The sequence below is a fragment of the Condylura cristata genome, unplaced genomic scaffold (assembly GCF_000260355.1).
Source record: "Condylura cristata isolate star-nosed mole 26May11 unplaced genomic scaffold, ConCri1.0 scaffold00026, whole genome shotgun sequence".
NCBI classification, from domain to species: Eukaryota; Metazoa; Chordata; class Mammalia; order Eulipotyphla; family Talpidae; genus Condylura; species Condylura cristata.
In genome coordinates, this window is record NW_004567127.1 from 8807194 (window position 1) to 8821038 (window position 13845).

Sequence of the window (13845 nt, forward strand, 5' to 3'; positions counted from 1 at the left end):
GCCCCTTTTACCTGCCTGTGTGTTCCTGTCTTCCCTTTAGATTTTTGTGCAAATGTTATCTTTCCAGGGAGGCGCTCCCCACTGGAAATTCCAAAGGTCCCCACAGGTTTCAAGGCCCACTCCCACGTATCAGGCTCCACCTTATCTGTTACCTATGCATCTATAATCTATTTTCTACTCTCTTTCCCACCCCCCTGCCCCTTCAGCAGAATGTGAGCTCCTGAGGTCAGAATGGTTTTGTTCACAGACGCATCCGTCACACCTAGAACAGGGATTTGCTCAAATGTTTGTTGACTGAATGAATAGAACAGAAATTTCTGTAGCACTGAAGTCTCGCTTTATATTTATTGTAAAATGAAGGAGAAAATAGGGTCCTTCTTGGTGGCACAGTGAGTTAAAGCTCAGTACTATGAAACTAGCCGCAGCAGGAGTTTGATTCCTGGCCAGGGAGGTGACCCACATGGCGCAGCAGACCTCGCCTGACCCGCCCGCTGCTCCCTTCAGCAGTGTACGTCATCAATCTGCCTGTTCTTCTCCCCACTCTCTCTCTGCCCCTGGCTGGTACCCCAGTTCTGTATGCATAAATAATAAAATCTTTTTTTTAAATGAAGGGAAAATATAACAATGTAGATAGATGTCATTGCTTACTAATTATTTTGTTTGGGCAATAAAACTGTAGAAAGGAAGCTTATTATTTTAGGGTACTTTATCACGCCATACCAAATGGTAAATTTCAGATAGATCAGAGCAAAGACATTCTAGTATTTTTATTAATGGGGAAAAATAATATAGTTATCTTATATATATGTCTGACTGGAATAAAAAAAACAGTAAGGACAAAATTGAGAACTATGAGTATATAATGAATTTTGAAATGTATGGTAGCCACATATTTAAAAAGCCATGGAAATAAAAGATGAATGAAACATGTAGTGATTAGAAGCTTATTCCAGAACAGAAGAACTGATTTGACTATGGTTTAAGTCTGGATTCTATCCCGTCAGTTGCCATAAGAGATGAAGAATTTATTCCCAAATAATAACAAACATCACAGAGAAAGGTAGAGTTTTGAAAACAATAAAGAAAAGAGTACCCAAATTTCTGTAAAGTACCATTTTAGAACCACTGAGCTAGAAAAAGCAGATCAACTTCATGCTAACATAACTGTGAGGGAAAAGTACTTACTGCTGGTGACATGAGTTTGTTTAATCCCTTAAACAAAAGATATGTGTCAAGAGATATGAAAATATTCCTATCTTTCAGGCTATTTATTCTACTTTAGGAAACTTATCTACAAGGAAGTAAATAAACCAAAAATTGAGCAAGTAATCTGTTTCATATTGTGTAGAAGAGCAAATGATTGGAAACAACCCAAGTGCCAAATAATAGAGGAATCTCCAGGCCAACTTTTTTCTAATAACACAGCGGACCATTAAAAATGACAATGTGGGACTCCTTATCTTTTTTTAACAGAAGAGCATGTGAATGTCAACACAGCATAGCTACCATCTGAGATGTGAAATTTGAAGTGTGGTTTTTCTGTAATCAAGTCGAGCTTATCTTTTGTGGTCAGAATTCTAACCTTTGGAACAATGCATCATCAGGATAGATGGTCCGGGGATGGCTAACTGCCGCCTTACCCAAGTTCACCTACTCTCCAGGCTGAAAAGTGTAAGAGACTCTCTGGGGAGACTTGAGGCTCAAAGTTAGGATTTAACTTAGCTTATTGGGTGCTATTAAGTTGGTCTTCTGGATACATTTGTCCTGTGGTAAGGGGAAGGGCTTTCAGGCAGACAGGATGAACAGCTCAGAGATGGCATCTGGGGGCCTCCTGAGATGGAAGCAATAAACCATCTTGGAGGCCCCCTGCTCCAGGAAACTGGAGAGCATCACAGGAAGCTGCCTTCAGGCACCCCCAGAGTGGCAGTACTTGGGGTGGGAAAATGTCCAGTGCCAGGAATCCCATGTGGATACAGAACTCCTTTTTGCGAGGCAGGGTATCTGGAAGCCCTAGCTAAAACTCCATGAAAGGTGGAAGGCAGCTGCAATATATTTGTCTACCTCCCAACCCAGGAAATTGGGAAGATGAGCTCATCTAACTACATGCCAGGCTGCCTGAGTCTGAACTCCGATGTCACCAGTTAGCCGCTGGGAGACCCTGGGCAAGTCACTAAAACTGGTGCGGCTTGTCTCCCGCTGGAGCAACAAGAGCTCCCAACTCCCAACCCTGCGAGGATTTCGCGGCACAAGGCAAAGCAAGAGCACAGGCTGGCACTCTTGTATGTTCTTGCGTCTTGTCTGCACAGCAAAGTGCTAACGAGCATAGTGGGAGAGTCAGATGGGGCTGCATCAAGTCAGAACATCAGGGGTTATAGCTGACAGTTACTGAACCAAGTGAGTTTTCCTACAGATGCATGTGGTTGTTGATGATGATATTAATTAGGGAGTGGGAAGAAGGAAGACCTCCTAGGCATTCCATTGGAGATAATCAGCCAGTTAGGGAGGCTGGGAGTCCCTGAGCCTTTGAGGAGATGGGCTGCCAGGCTGGCCTCTGCTCACTCGAGGCAGGCAGCCTCAGCCCACGGGTGGAGGTAACTCCCCCTGACTTACGCCTTGTGAGAAAGGGCGGTTCCTAACTGTGGGACCTCTGGGAACTAGTCGAAGAGGCCTTATAGACTCTGCCGTGTGACAGGCAGATCCAGGAACACACCCAGGAATTTAGGAAGTGACGAGGGCTTTTTTTTCTCCCTGAGTGCTTGCCTGCCCCTTCATTGGTTGAGAGCTGGTAGTGTCAAAATTAAATCCTGATGCTTGTTCAAAAAATTTCCCTGGGAACAGTTATAAATTTGGCTATACAGGATAGTGGATGAGCAGACAAATAGACTGAGTGTAGGGCCCCCGGAAAGAGGGAGAAATGTCTCCAGGGCATTTTGGGGAAGCTTTGTTTGTCCTGTTTGACCTCCGCTATGACCTGAGGAGAATTTTGCTAAGGAGTGACTCATCTATTCAGGCTTATTTGAAGTTAGGTTTAGATTTCTTTGGAACGTAGTACCGTGATGACCCTTAAGACAGAAATAATCCATGGAAATGGGATTATTTATTCGTGTGATTGTTTATGAAGCACCTACTGTGTCTATGGTACCCTATTAGGACCTAAAAAGTGGAGGTAACTAAGGTCAGTCCTTTGCTCCGAGATACTCAATGTCTACCAGAGACAAGCAAATACACACTTAAAAGGCAAATCGTGAGTGTAACGAGCATCGTGAATAATGCTTCCTACCGATATCAAATCCTACAGCCTTTGAATGCCTTCTTACCCAAGGAGGCCCCAAATGATATCACAGGTGTCTTTCGGTGACAAGCAGGGGAGACATGACCACAGAAGAGGGTGACATGTCCATGGAGAAGAGACGGAATGAGGCATTTTCTAGATGGAAGAAGAGGCCACAGCCGAGGGATGTAGGCGGCCTGGAGAAGCCAAAAAGGGCGAGGGAAGGAATTCGCCCTTCAGAGCCTTCAGAAGGAACCAGCCCTGCTGACAGTTTGATCTTAGCCCAGTGAAACTGACTTCTGACCTCCAGAACCTTAAAAAAACAAGTTCGTGTTGTTTTTAAGCCTGTGTGTTTGCGGTAATTTGTCATTACCGCAGCAAGAAATGAACGTGATAGTGTTACATGAAATGAAAAGCCCCGGATTAAATGCACACTCTGCCCACCACTCTGCTGACAGGTAGTATAGACAGATAATCGGGAGGTGTTGTCATTGACCCTTCAAGGCAAGCAGTCCCAAAGGCATCTAACCAAGGCATGGGGAGGTGAGGGATGGTCCGAGGTCATACACGTTCATTCACTAAGCAAACACTCATTGAGTCTACTCAGGACTCGGTCTTGTGTGGAATTTGATGAGCGCTGAAGTGAGACTACAGAGCTCTTGTGGTCAAAGAGTTTACAGTCCAGCAGGGAACGGTCGGCATGAGTACCCTGGACTGTATTGTATTAGGGCTGTTACCTCTTTGGGTTCGATTCTTTCTGTGTAAATCATAAAAAGAGTATCTTCACTGGATATGAGGGTCAAGTGACAAAATATATAGAAAATTGTTCTGTGGCCTTTCATGGGCACATTCCAATCTTTCTATAGAAACCCCTCTCAGCTGCAGATTTCCCTTGACTTCCCTACTTCCACCACCTTCACTTTGGGGAGGCTCCCAGCTCCCCCTTCAGGGGCAGAGTTGAAGCCAGATGTGGCTCTCTTAGGGTTCATCTTTTCAACAGTGCTGTCTCAACTACAGGCACAGTTAGGGGCTGGTCTTGATTAGCCTTTTTTGTACTTTAGAAAATACTTTTCAAGTCCAGCAGTTTTTAATGAGAATGTTGCTCAGTGTCAAACCATGTAAAGGATGACAGGAATAGTTTCTAGAAGAGATGATCTGTCACTGTGAGCCAAAAAGTCAAATGCTGATTAAAGTATGTTCTATTTGGATCTCTGTTGATAGTCCCATATCAGATTACATTGTGCTAAAAAAATTGGTAGAGAATGGTTGCACTGGAACAAAAACCCAGCTCAGAGACTTTAAAAATAAAGAGGGAAATAATTGTTCGAGAAGTTGCACTGGAACCACTGGTTTGGGTCCCTTCCCGCCACAGAAGTGAGTGGAATGACTTTCCTGACCAGCTGTGTGGGCAGCAAGAAGCCCCAGACTGTGGGAGTCAGATGAGGTTCTTCTACCACAGTATTGGACTGTTAACTCAAAGGATTGTGGTTTTTAAGGAAGAGTCTAATCTCCATTAGACTTCATTTTAATTCCCTCCTCCTCAACGCTTTCTTACCTGATAACTCATCTACTAGGGCCTTCTCTCTCCTCTGTCTCCCTCCCTCCAAAGCCCTTCCCCATACCTCCTCTCCCCATACCCTTTACTTTATATTTCCTGAGACAGTTCAGATTTCAAATTTCAAATATTTTTTCCTAGAATCCCTATACTAGAAAGTGCTAGAAATGAGACTGGTTTTCCTTTCTTTCTTTTTAAGATTTATTTATTTATGCATACAGAACTGGGGTACAGGTCAGAGGTACAGAGGGTGAGAGGATTCACCAGAGACAGGCACATGGACAAAGTGCTGAGGGGAGCAGTGGGGAGCAGGAGAGGTCTGTCTTACCCTGTGTGTCACCTCCCTGGCCGGGGATCGAACTCTGCTGAAGAGGCTGCAGGTAGCTTGTAGCCACCAGGGAGGCCCCGGGATTGGTTTTTCTTTTCTTTTTTCCTGTTTCTTTTTTCTGTATTTTCAAAACCATATTAGCACCTCACTCATGGAGCTATTGCAGAACAGAGTGAGATTGCATTTTTTTAAAAAAAGATTTATTTATTCATACAGACCTGGGGTACAGCCAGAGATACGGAGGGTGAGAGGCTTCACCAGAGACAGAGCGGGGAGCAGAACAGGCAGATCGACGAAGTACACAGCTGAAGGGAGCAGCGGGCGGGTCAGGAGAGGTCTGCCGCGCCATGTGGATCTCCTCAGTGGCAGGCGGGAATCAAACTCATGCGGAAGCGGCTTAACTTCTTAGTACTGTGCTTTAACCCCCTGCACAACCAGGGAGGGCCCGAGATTGCATTTTTACAGAGTGCCTCACACATGATTCCACCAGTAACCAACGAAAGCTGTTCAGTCTTATTGGCAGCGCTGGGTAGAGAAGAGGATGAGACCATCTGCCTGCTTGAGACTGTGTACGGCCTCCTCGGCCATAACCCTCCAGCTGGCCAGCTAGGCTCACATCCAGGCAGATCCCTCTGTGAGCGGTCAGTCCCTGTGTCTTCCTGCTTCTGTGCTTATTGTATGGTACACACTGATTCTAATGCAACTGTTTGATGAATACCTGACTTCCCTCCTGACTTTTCTGTTTACCATTTTGTGCGAGCAATAAAAGTAGCAATGAAAGAGTAAATGAGGCTGAGGCTCTGGGCCTTTACAGTCCTCACTAGATTTACACACACAAAGGTACCTACCAGAAGAGTGAGCGGTGGGTCCCCAGGACTTCAGAGCAGAGATGGAGCCCCGGGGGCAGCTTGGGGTTTTCACTCAGCACCCTACAGTGCCCTTCTCCCAGTAACTCCCATAACCCAGCCTCTTCCATGCTCCCGCTGTAACCCTTCTGCCTCCCAGCCACCCTATCCTGTCTCTAGACAGGGCCCAGGCTCATCCAGCGGGCTTTTCTGAGGGGCTGGGGCCACAGTCCCCGCAGGGCCTTGGGTGCAAGCCTCTCGGTGGCTCACTCACTCGCTCTGGGACTTCCCAGGCTGCCATGGTCCACCTTGCTCCCTCAGCAGTCCTAGAGCCTGGGCAGCAGAGCCTGGTCTTCCCCTCTTCCCAGAAGCCGCAGAGGGAAACCAGGGAGCAAAGTGCTGCTCTGGCAGAAGGGGCCTTTCCTGGGGGGAGAGAAGGGTACTCCCCTGGAAATGTGAGCTCTTCCCCTGGAGCTGTCTAGCGGCTGGCCTTGGCCTCAGCTGTTTGGTCACTGTCTATCCCCTAAGACTGTGGCATCTTTTCCAAAGGGTCTCCAGACACCCACTCAGACCCTGCCTGGACCCCAGACCCCCACCAGCCCCTTCCTTTCCATGGCCCACAGTCTGTGCGAGGTTAACCTCAGACTTCTTTCTGGTTGTTTCTGATTCACTTTCCTGCCTCTGGCCGGATAATGGTTTGGGGTTTGGCTGGGCCTTCTGCTTGCATACTTAAAGCCAGAGTTCCTGACCCTGCCTGCTGATGGGCCCTCAGCATCCCAGTGCATTTCCACTTCCGGCTTCTTACCTGCAGCTAGAAGGTATCAAGCTCCTCTTCCAACAGGAAGTGCCTGCTTTGCCAGCTGCTGCTGAGAACGTCAGACCCTGACAGCATCCTGGGTGCCCAGCGGGCAGCTCTGTTGGTGCCCAGCAGCCAGCTGGCTGGTGCCAGCTCTGGTGTACACTTTGAGGCCAGCCCTTTGGAATCCACAGGTGTTTCTAAGCTCACCCTCTCATTTAAATATCAGATCAGGTACACCTGGCTTGTAGACTTAAACCAGTTCCACAAATGAGGAGAGCCTGAGGTTCAGGGTGGTTAAAATCTCTCCCAATTCTCATGGCTCAGACAGTAGGAGATTCAAGCCAAAGACCAAGTCCCATGGCTCTACTCTAAGTATTGTCCAGTAAACACAACACTTAGCACCTGAAGCCTTGGAAAGGCCTGCTGAGATTCTCTGGTCATTCTGGAGGTTCTAGGATTTTGTGTATTTGTTACTAATCCTGGAATAAAGTTCTTGAAATAACCATTGTATCCACAGCCCAGTGACGAGGTGGGCTCTAACCTAGTCTTACTTCCTCCAGAAGCCAGGAGAACCTTCTGATGAAAAGTTCTTCTTTGCATGGCTAATGAGTTATAGTTACTACATACACATTCTACTAGCTCATAGCAGTAAATTTCCTGGAAAAGGCCACCTGTTAAATCTGTATGGAGATTGCACGATTATACCTTTGTTCATGCATTAGTATCAATCTTTTGGCACACATTTATTGAGCACCTACTATGTGCAGGTATTCTTGTGCATTGGGATGCAAGGAGGGGTGTGGCACAGGTATGCCACAACTCACAACCTGGTGGGACAGACAGACAAACAGTTTCAGTATGTGGGGAGGGAAGAACTAAGCTTGGTGGGCCTCAGAAACCTGGGTCAGGCTGGGAAGCCTGCCTGGAAGAGGTGACTTTTTTGTTGTTGTTGTTCTTAAAATGTTCTTGACTCTCCTCACTTTATTCATTCACTTAGATTTTTTAAAAATAATATAATAGTTTATTTTTACATCATATTGTATATATTTTTTCTCATCTCAATTGTAATCCCCGTGAGTTTCCCATCACCGACTCACCCCTGTGCCATCACCATAGTCCCGTGCACTTCCCTCTCCCCCCACCCCCTGTTTTTCATCCCATTCCCCACTCCACCCCCACAAAATGTCAAATGTCTCTGGTATATGGCTGTTCATTATTCTTATTATTTTCTCACCTGGTCCATTATACTCTTGCTATGAGCAAAACCATCCGGTACTTTTCTTTCTCTTTCTGGTTTATCTCACCTAGCATGATCTTTCCCAGCTCCATCCAAGTTGCTGCAAAAGACATATGTGTGGTTTTTTTTGGTTGCTGAGTAATATTCCATTGTATATATTACCACATCTTTTTTTTTTTTTTAAGATTTATTTATTTGTGCATACAGAACTGGGGTACAGGCCAGAGGCTCAGGGGTGGTGAGAGGCTTCACCAGAGACAGAGTGGGGAACAGAACAGGCAGATCGACGAAGTACACTGCTGAGGGGAGCAGCGGGCGGGTCAGGAGAGGTCTGTCACGCTATGTGGTCACCTCCGGGGCAGGCGGGAATTGAACTCATGCGGAAGCGGCTTTAGATTCTCAGTGCTGTGCTTTAACCCGCTGCGCCACCAGGGAGGGCCTGTACCACATCTTTTTAAACCAGTCATCTATTTTTGGGCATTTGGGCTGCTTCCATGTTTTTCCAATTGTAAAAAAAGCAGCGATAAACATGGGGGTGCAGGTATCTTTTTCAATCAGTGTTTTTGTGTCTTTTGGGTAGATACCTAGGAGTGGGATTGCTGGGTCGTAGGGAAGCTCCATGTTTAGCAGTTTGAGGACCCTCCAAACAGTTTTCCATAGTGGTTGTACTAGTTTGCATTCCCACCAGCAGTGCAGGAGAGTTCCTTTTTCTCCACATCCTCGCCAACACTTGGTAGTTGTTTGAAGATGTCACTGGGGTGAGGTGGTATCTCATTGTGGTTTCAATTTGCATCTCTCTTATGACGAGTGATGTTGAACACTTTTTCATATGCTTGTTGGTCATCTGCATTTCCAGAAGAGGTGACTTTTAAGATGGGCATTGAATGATAAAATATGATAAGTTTCTGAAATAAGTTTTTCAGAGGAAATTTTGACTGAAAGAGAAGAATTAGTGTAAGGGAAATGACAAAGAACAGTGTGTTTATGGGGACTAAAGGAAAAGAGAGGGCACTTAGTCCCAACCAGGTTTGATTGGTACCCCTGCTGGTCCTACAACCTTGGTCCCCAAGTCTAACCTTTTAGACAGCAGAGTGCAATCAGATTTTTGTAATGACAGAAATTGATCTATTTCTGAGTTATCCAGGGGGGGTAGGCACAGGATGTGATTCGTGCAACTGAGTAACTGAATGTTTGTTTTCATTTCATTTTCATTACTTTAAATAGTCACCAGATCAGACAGATCAGTTCAATATGCTTCTGGCCCTGGATTACAAAGGAGTCACTTGAAGCATCTTTGAAAATGTCTGATGCCTGGTGCTTGAGCCTTACCCAGACATGGTGATTTTGTTGACTGAGGGCGAGACATGGTATTTTTGGAAAAACCCAAGGATTTCTCAGGTGAGCCAGGGTTGAGAAACACTGATCCAAACCTTTATTCAGGGGTGTGGCGACCCCTTTTATCACAGCCAATTCCCGAGTGTGTGTTTGGGGGAGGCTGAGGCTTCAATCCCTCTGGCTCTTCCCAGCACCCCTCCATCCCCAGAAGACTGAACCCTTGGTCTCTTCTCCACCCGCAGGGGAGATGGGGACTGATGTCCTCGTGCAGCCCGCTTGCTGTCCAGCCCAGAGACAGCACTCATTCACCCCAGCACTCTGGCGGTCCTGGCCACTCCCTGTAGCCTGGATGGCAGGGTCAGTGGTTAGGGTCCTTGGACAGAGCCCAACCAGGCGTTCTCCCAGGCTGGGCAGTGCAGGCCTGAGGTTTGGCTGCTCTCTGTCCATTTTCCTATTAACCAGATATGCAGCTGAACATATCTGGGCCAGCAATAACGCAGGAGGCTATGGTAACTAGACGGAAACTTGGAGAGAACCCTGCTTCCCCATGTAGCTTGGAAAAAGTTTTTTGAATTGGGGCTCACCCAGCAGTGGCTGCCCGCCCACCCCCGTTTTTGCCACCCACACCCCCAAAGCAGATTTTCCCATGAGTCACACATAGCAACTTGTGCACTTCTTTTATTATTAAATATATAAGCAGCTTCCTATTTTTTAAATAGATATTTAAATGTATTTATATAAAATAATTCATCACTTCCAAGTATAAAAACAAAATCTCACAGTGTGTGAGCCAACATCCCTTCTTGGGGTTCCTGTGCAGGTAACGGGGGGCCTTCCTGCTCCTGTGCCACCAAGTGCCCACAAAGAGCTTCTGCAGTGGATTGGATTCCGTTCTGGACTTCTGAAATGCTATCAATTTAAGGGGTGAGTGGGGTGGGGGTTAATGCCTTTTTCTGCTTTTTTTTTCCCCCTCCCATTTTTAAACACAAACTTTCTAGCATCCGATATAGAGTCTATGGCTAAAAGAAGGAGCCCCTTGGGCTCTGCTCCCCTTCCTGAAACTGTCAGCAGCAGGGCAGGGAGGCAGCGCCCTGAGACTCTCACTTTCCAGGGCAGGAAGGGAAGGTCACAGCCAGGAGTGCCCCGCACGGCAGGAAAGGGGGGCACAGCAGCACAGAGGGACCCAGGGCACAGTCTGGTCACTGCAGCCAGCTCCGAGCGAGGCCAGAGGCTGATCAGGAAGCTGAGGCCCTCAAGGCGGGCTTGGAAGCAGGTGATGGATGCTTCTGGTCCCGCCCCAATCCTGGCTCGCCTGGTCAGGGTGGTCTCAGGGGTGGGATGAGAGCTGGAAGAATCACTGCCCACTGGCTGGAGGAGGAGGGGAGAGGGGCGAGAAGATGGCGCTGGGCTGTGCAGGCGGGGCTGGGTACACCCCAGCCTCGTGGCTCCTAACAAGGACAACCTGGGGGGTAGCTGGGACACGGGAAGGAGCTGGGCTGGCGGGTCAGGGGTGCAGAACCCCTTCCCACCCTCAGGAGCACGCCCCACATTTCCAAGATCCTCTTTCAGTCGGAACTCACCCTGCAGCCTGTGGCCTTGGGTCTCTGCCCTCCCTCCTCTTGGGAATGTCAAAGTGCAAGATGCAGAAACCTGGCCGGACAACACAGCCTAAAGGCCAGCTCTGGCTGGTGCCCTGGCCGGTCCCCCACCCCGGGAATCAAAGGCCGGGTCAGCAGAAGGTCAGGGCTTAGGGGCTCCCTCAGTTGGCAATCGACAGGTGAGGCCGGCTTGGGCCCCCAGTGCGGGGAGCCGGGGAGAGGCTGAGGCGGGCAGCAGGTGTTGGCTTCCGCGTGGAAGGGCAGGCTGTTCAGCAGGCAGGTTCAGTATTCACAGTGCAATGGCTTCCTTCATGTGGGCAGCCTCTGCTGGCCTCCAGAGAAGCTTCGGCGGGCTGGCGGGAAGGCGGGGCAGAGGCCAGGTCTTGGTCTTCCTCGGATTCACCAGCCGAGCCAGGCAGGTCCTGAGAGCAGAACTGGCCTCCCCTCTCAGCCTGGCACCAGCCAGGGGCACTTTGGCACTCAGGGGGTAGAGCCCTCTGGGCGGTCAGTGCCGACCAGCAGACCCAGGGGCCTCCTCTTCCCGTCTCCTGGCTTGCACACCTTTACGGGAAATCCAGACACGCCGTCCCGCCCAGTGCTCAGGCTTCTCTCTCTGGAGACAAGTCCCTGCTTGTCGGTGTTGGGATCCTGTGGCACCAGGCAGGTCCTCTGGGCACAGGGGCTCTCTCGTTCCTCAGTGCCCACCCCGCTCTTGCATATCGCACGGGCCTCTGGGTCTACCCCAGGTGCTGCCTCAGAGGTGGGAGGAGGACCGGGCCCTCAAGCGGATGTGAACCTCCAGGGCTCACGATAAATATCAGCAGCGCAAAGGGCATTGTCCAGCCCTCTCTTAGTCCAGGGTCTGAGGGTCGAGGGCGGAGGACCGTGGCCTGGCTGCTCTGGTCTAGTTCTGGCAGGCAGGAGCTCTGAAGGTGGTCAGGCCACACTCCCAGGAGAATGGCTAGGCAGGGGGGGCGGGCGGCCCCCACAGTGTCTCCTCCTATGGACTGTTCTGGGCGCCTGGCTGTAGGGGAGAGAGAGAGAGACTGGTCAGGCAAGTGGGAGTGGAGGGAAGGTCTCGGAGGTCAGGGGTGGGAGAGCCCAGCGTTCCTGTGGGTTGGTGATGCTGCTGACAGCACTTTTCTGGCCTTCTCGCCACCCAGTCACCTCAGACACCACAGGGACCAGGCCGCTCTCTGTGGCAGCAGGCCAAGCCACTGGCCAGACTGGCCTCCCACCCCTCCTGAGGAACCAGGGACCACTGGGGAAGTAACAGGGCCTGGTGGAGGTCTGAGCCGGACCGGAGGCTCAGGGACGGGGTGTGACTTAAGCAGAAGGTCTGACAGGGAAGGCCTGAGTGAGCCCTCTCAAGCCCGCCTCACTGGCCTTGTTCTGGCTAAGGGTGACTCCAGCTCACTCTAGAAAAGTACAGGAAGTTTCATCCCCATCACTGTCCCTTTCACCAGATGGGTCATCACACATGGCATGCAGGACAGCAGGGAAGAGGCAATTGAAGAGGCACCAGAATCAGCAAGGAAAAGTCCAGGGACAGTTCTGGGGCAAGGATACTCCCATCCTACCATTTGGCTTGCTGATCCCTAAGCAACCTTGCCTCCCTACGGGTGGGCCGAGGCACTGGCTGCCCTTATCTCCCATGGGAGTGTGGGCCCTGCTCTCTCCCCACCCTGCCCCCCTTCTGGTTCCCCTGCTCGGCATCCTCAGAACGCTTTGTTCCCACAGCAGAAATCCCCTGGACTCCCTCCAACTGTTTGACTTTGGACCCTGTGTGGAGCTTCCCTCCCTGACCATCCATAGACCCAACTGGCAAAGCTCATGATGGGTGAGGAGGGAAGATGGGACCACAGCCTTTGGCTCCTGGCCCATTCCCATGCTCTGGAGGGGGCAGAAGGGACAGACATAAACTGGCCATGAGCCACACTGGGTACAGCTGGGCCACAGAGCCGGCAGGAGCCCAGTGGGGAAGAAAACCAAGAGGGCAGCACCAGCCTGGAGGTCTCCTGGTTTCTGGGGAGGGTGTTGGGTTTCTGCCTGTGGCTTCTACTCCTGAAGCCTCTGTGTTGCCCTCTTCTCACTGGTAGGAGCAGTTTTCGGTCTGGAGCCTGGCCCTGAGTCTCCTGAGACTCTTGGTGACTGGCCTGGACACCGGCTTAGGCTTGGCTCTACAGGTCCAGGAGGGCTGGGGGGGTCTGGATGCCCGGGTGCCCTCTCTCAGTGCAATCTTGAGGGAGGAAGAGGAAAGTTTGGGAGGGCCTGAGAGCAGACAGGCAGGGAAGGAGAGGGGGGAGTTTGAAGAGATGGGCAGACAGCCAAGACAAGCCGGGGAGGCTGGCGACCAGTTATGGGGTGGCATGGAGCCACGAAGTCCCCAGGGACCTCAGGGCAGGCTCTGCTGAGAACTATGGGTCACTCTCACAGCTCCGCCAGTGTCCCATCTCACCTGCCCACCCACCCGGCAGGTGAGCCCCAGGATTCAAATGTGTTACTCCTTGTAAACAGGCTCCCTGTTTTGTGCGCTGTCTCCAGAGGAGTGGCCCAGACCTGTCACTGTAACCTGGGGAGGCCCCAGGGTGCTCACTTGCGTTGAAGCACAGCTCGTGACCAGCTATGGCTCCCCTTCCACCTGAGACATGGGAATGGGGCAGGGGCCAAAGACTTTGGTCCCATCTTCCCTCATGCTGACACAATAGGGTGTGACTGGAAACTTGCACGGTCAACCCAGCTAGTCAGCCAGCCATTGAGCATATCAGTCAGGCATTCAGCCAGCTAGTCGGCTAGCCAATCATCTCGCCAATCAGCACCTAGCAGGGAAGGCGGCTACCACTAGTCAGTGGTCGGTCAGTCACCTGGTCAACTGGT

General features: G+C 50.2%; 1 protein-coding gene across 1 annotated transcript in view; it reads right to left on the reverse strand.

The window, feature by feature from the left end:
* Positions 1-10017: 10017 nt before the first annotated feature.
* Positions 10018-13845, reverse strand: part of CSF1 (colony stimulating factor 1 (macrophage)) — a 15269-nt gene continuing 11441 nt past the window's right edge. Inside the window, exon 8 of the mRNA XM_004689678.2 lies at positions 10018-11992. The gene's annotated coding sequence lies outside the window, so the exon portion shown is untranslated. The remainder of the gene's footprint in view (positions 11993-13845) is intronic.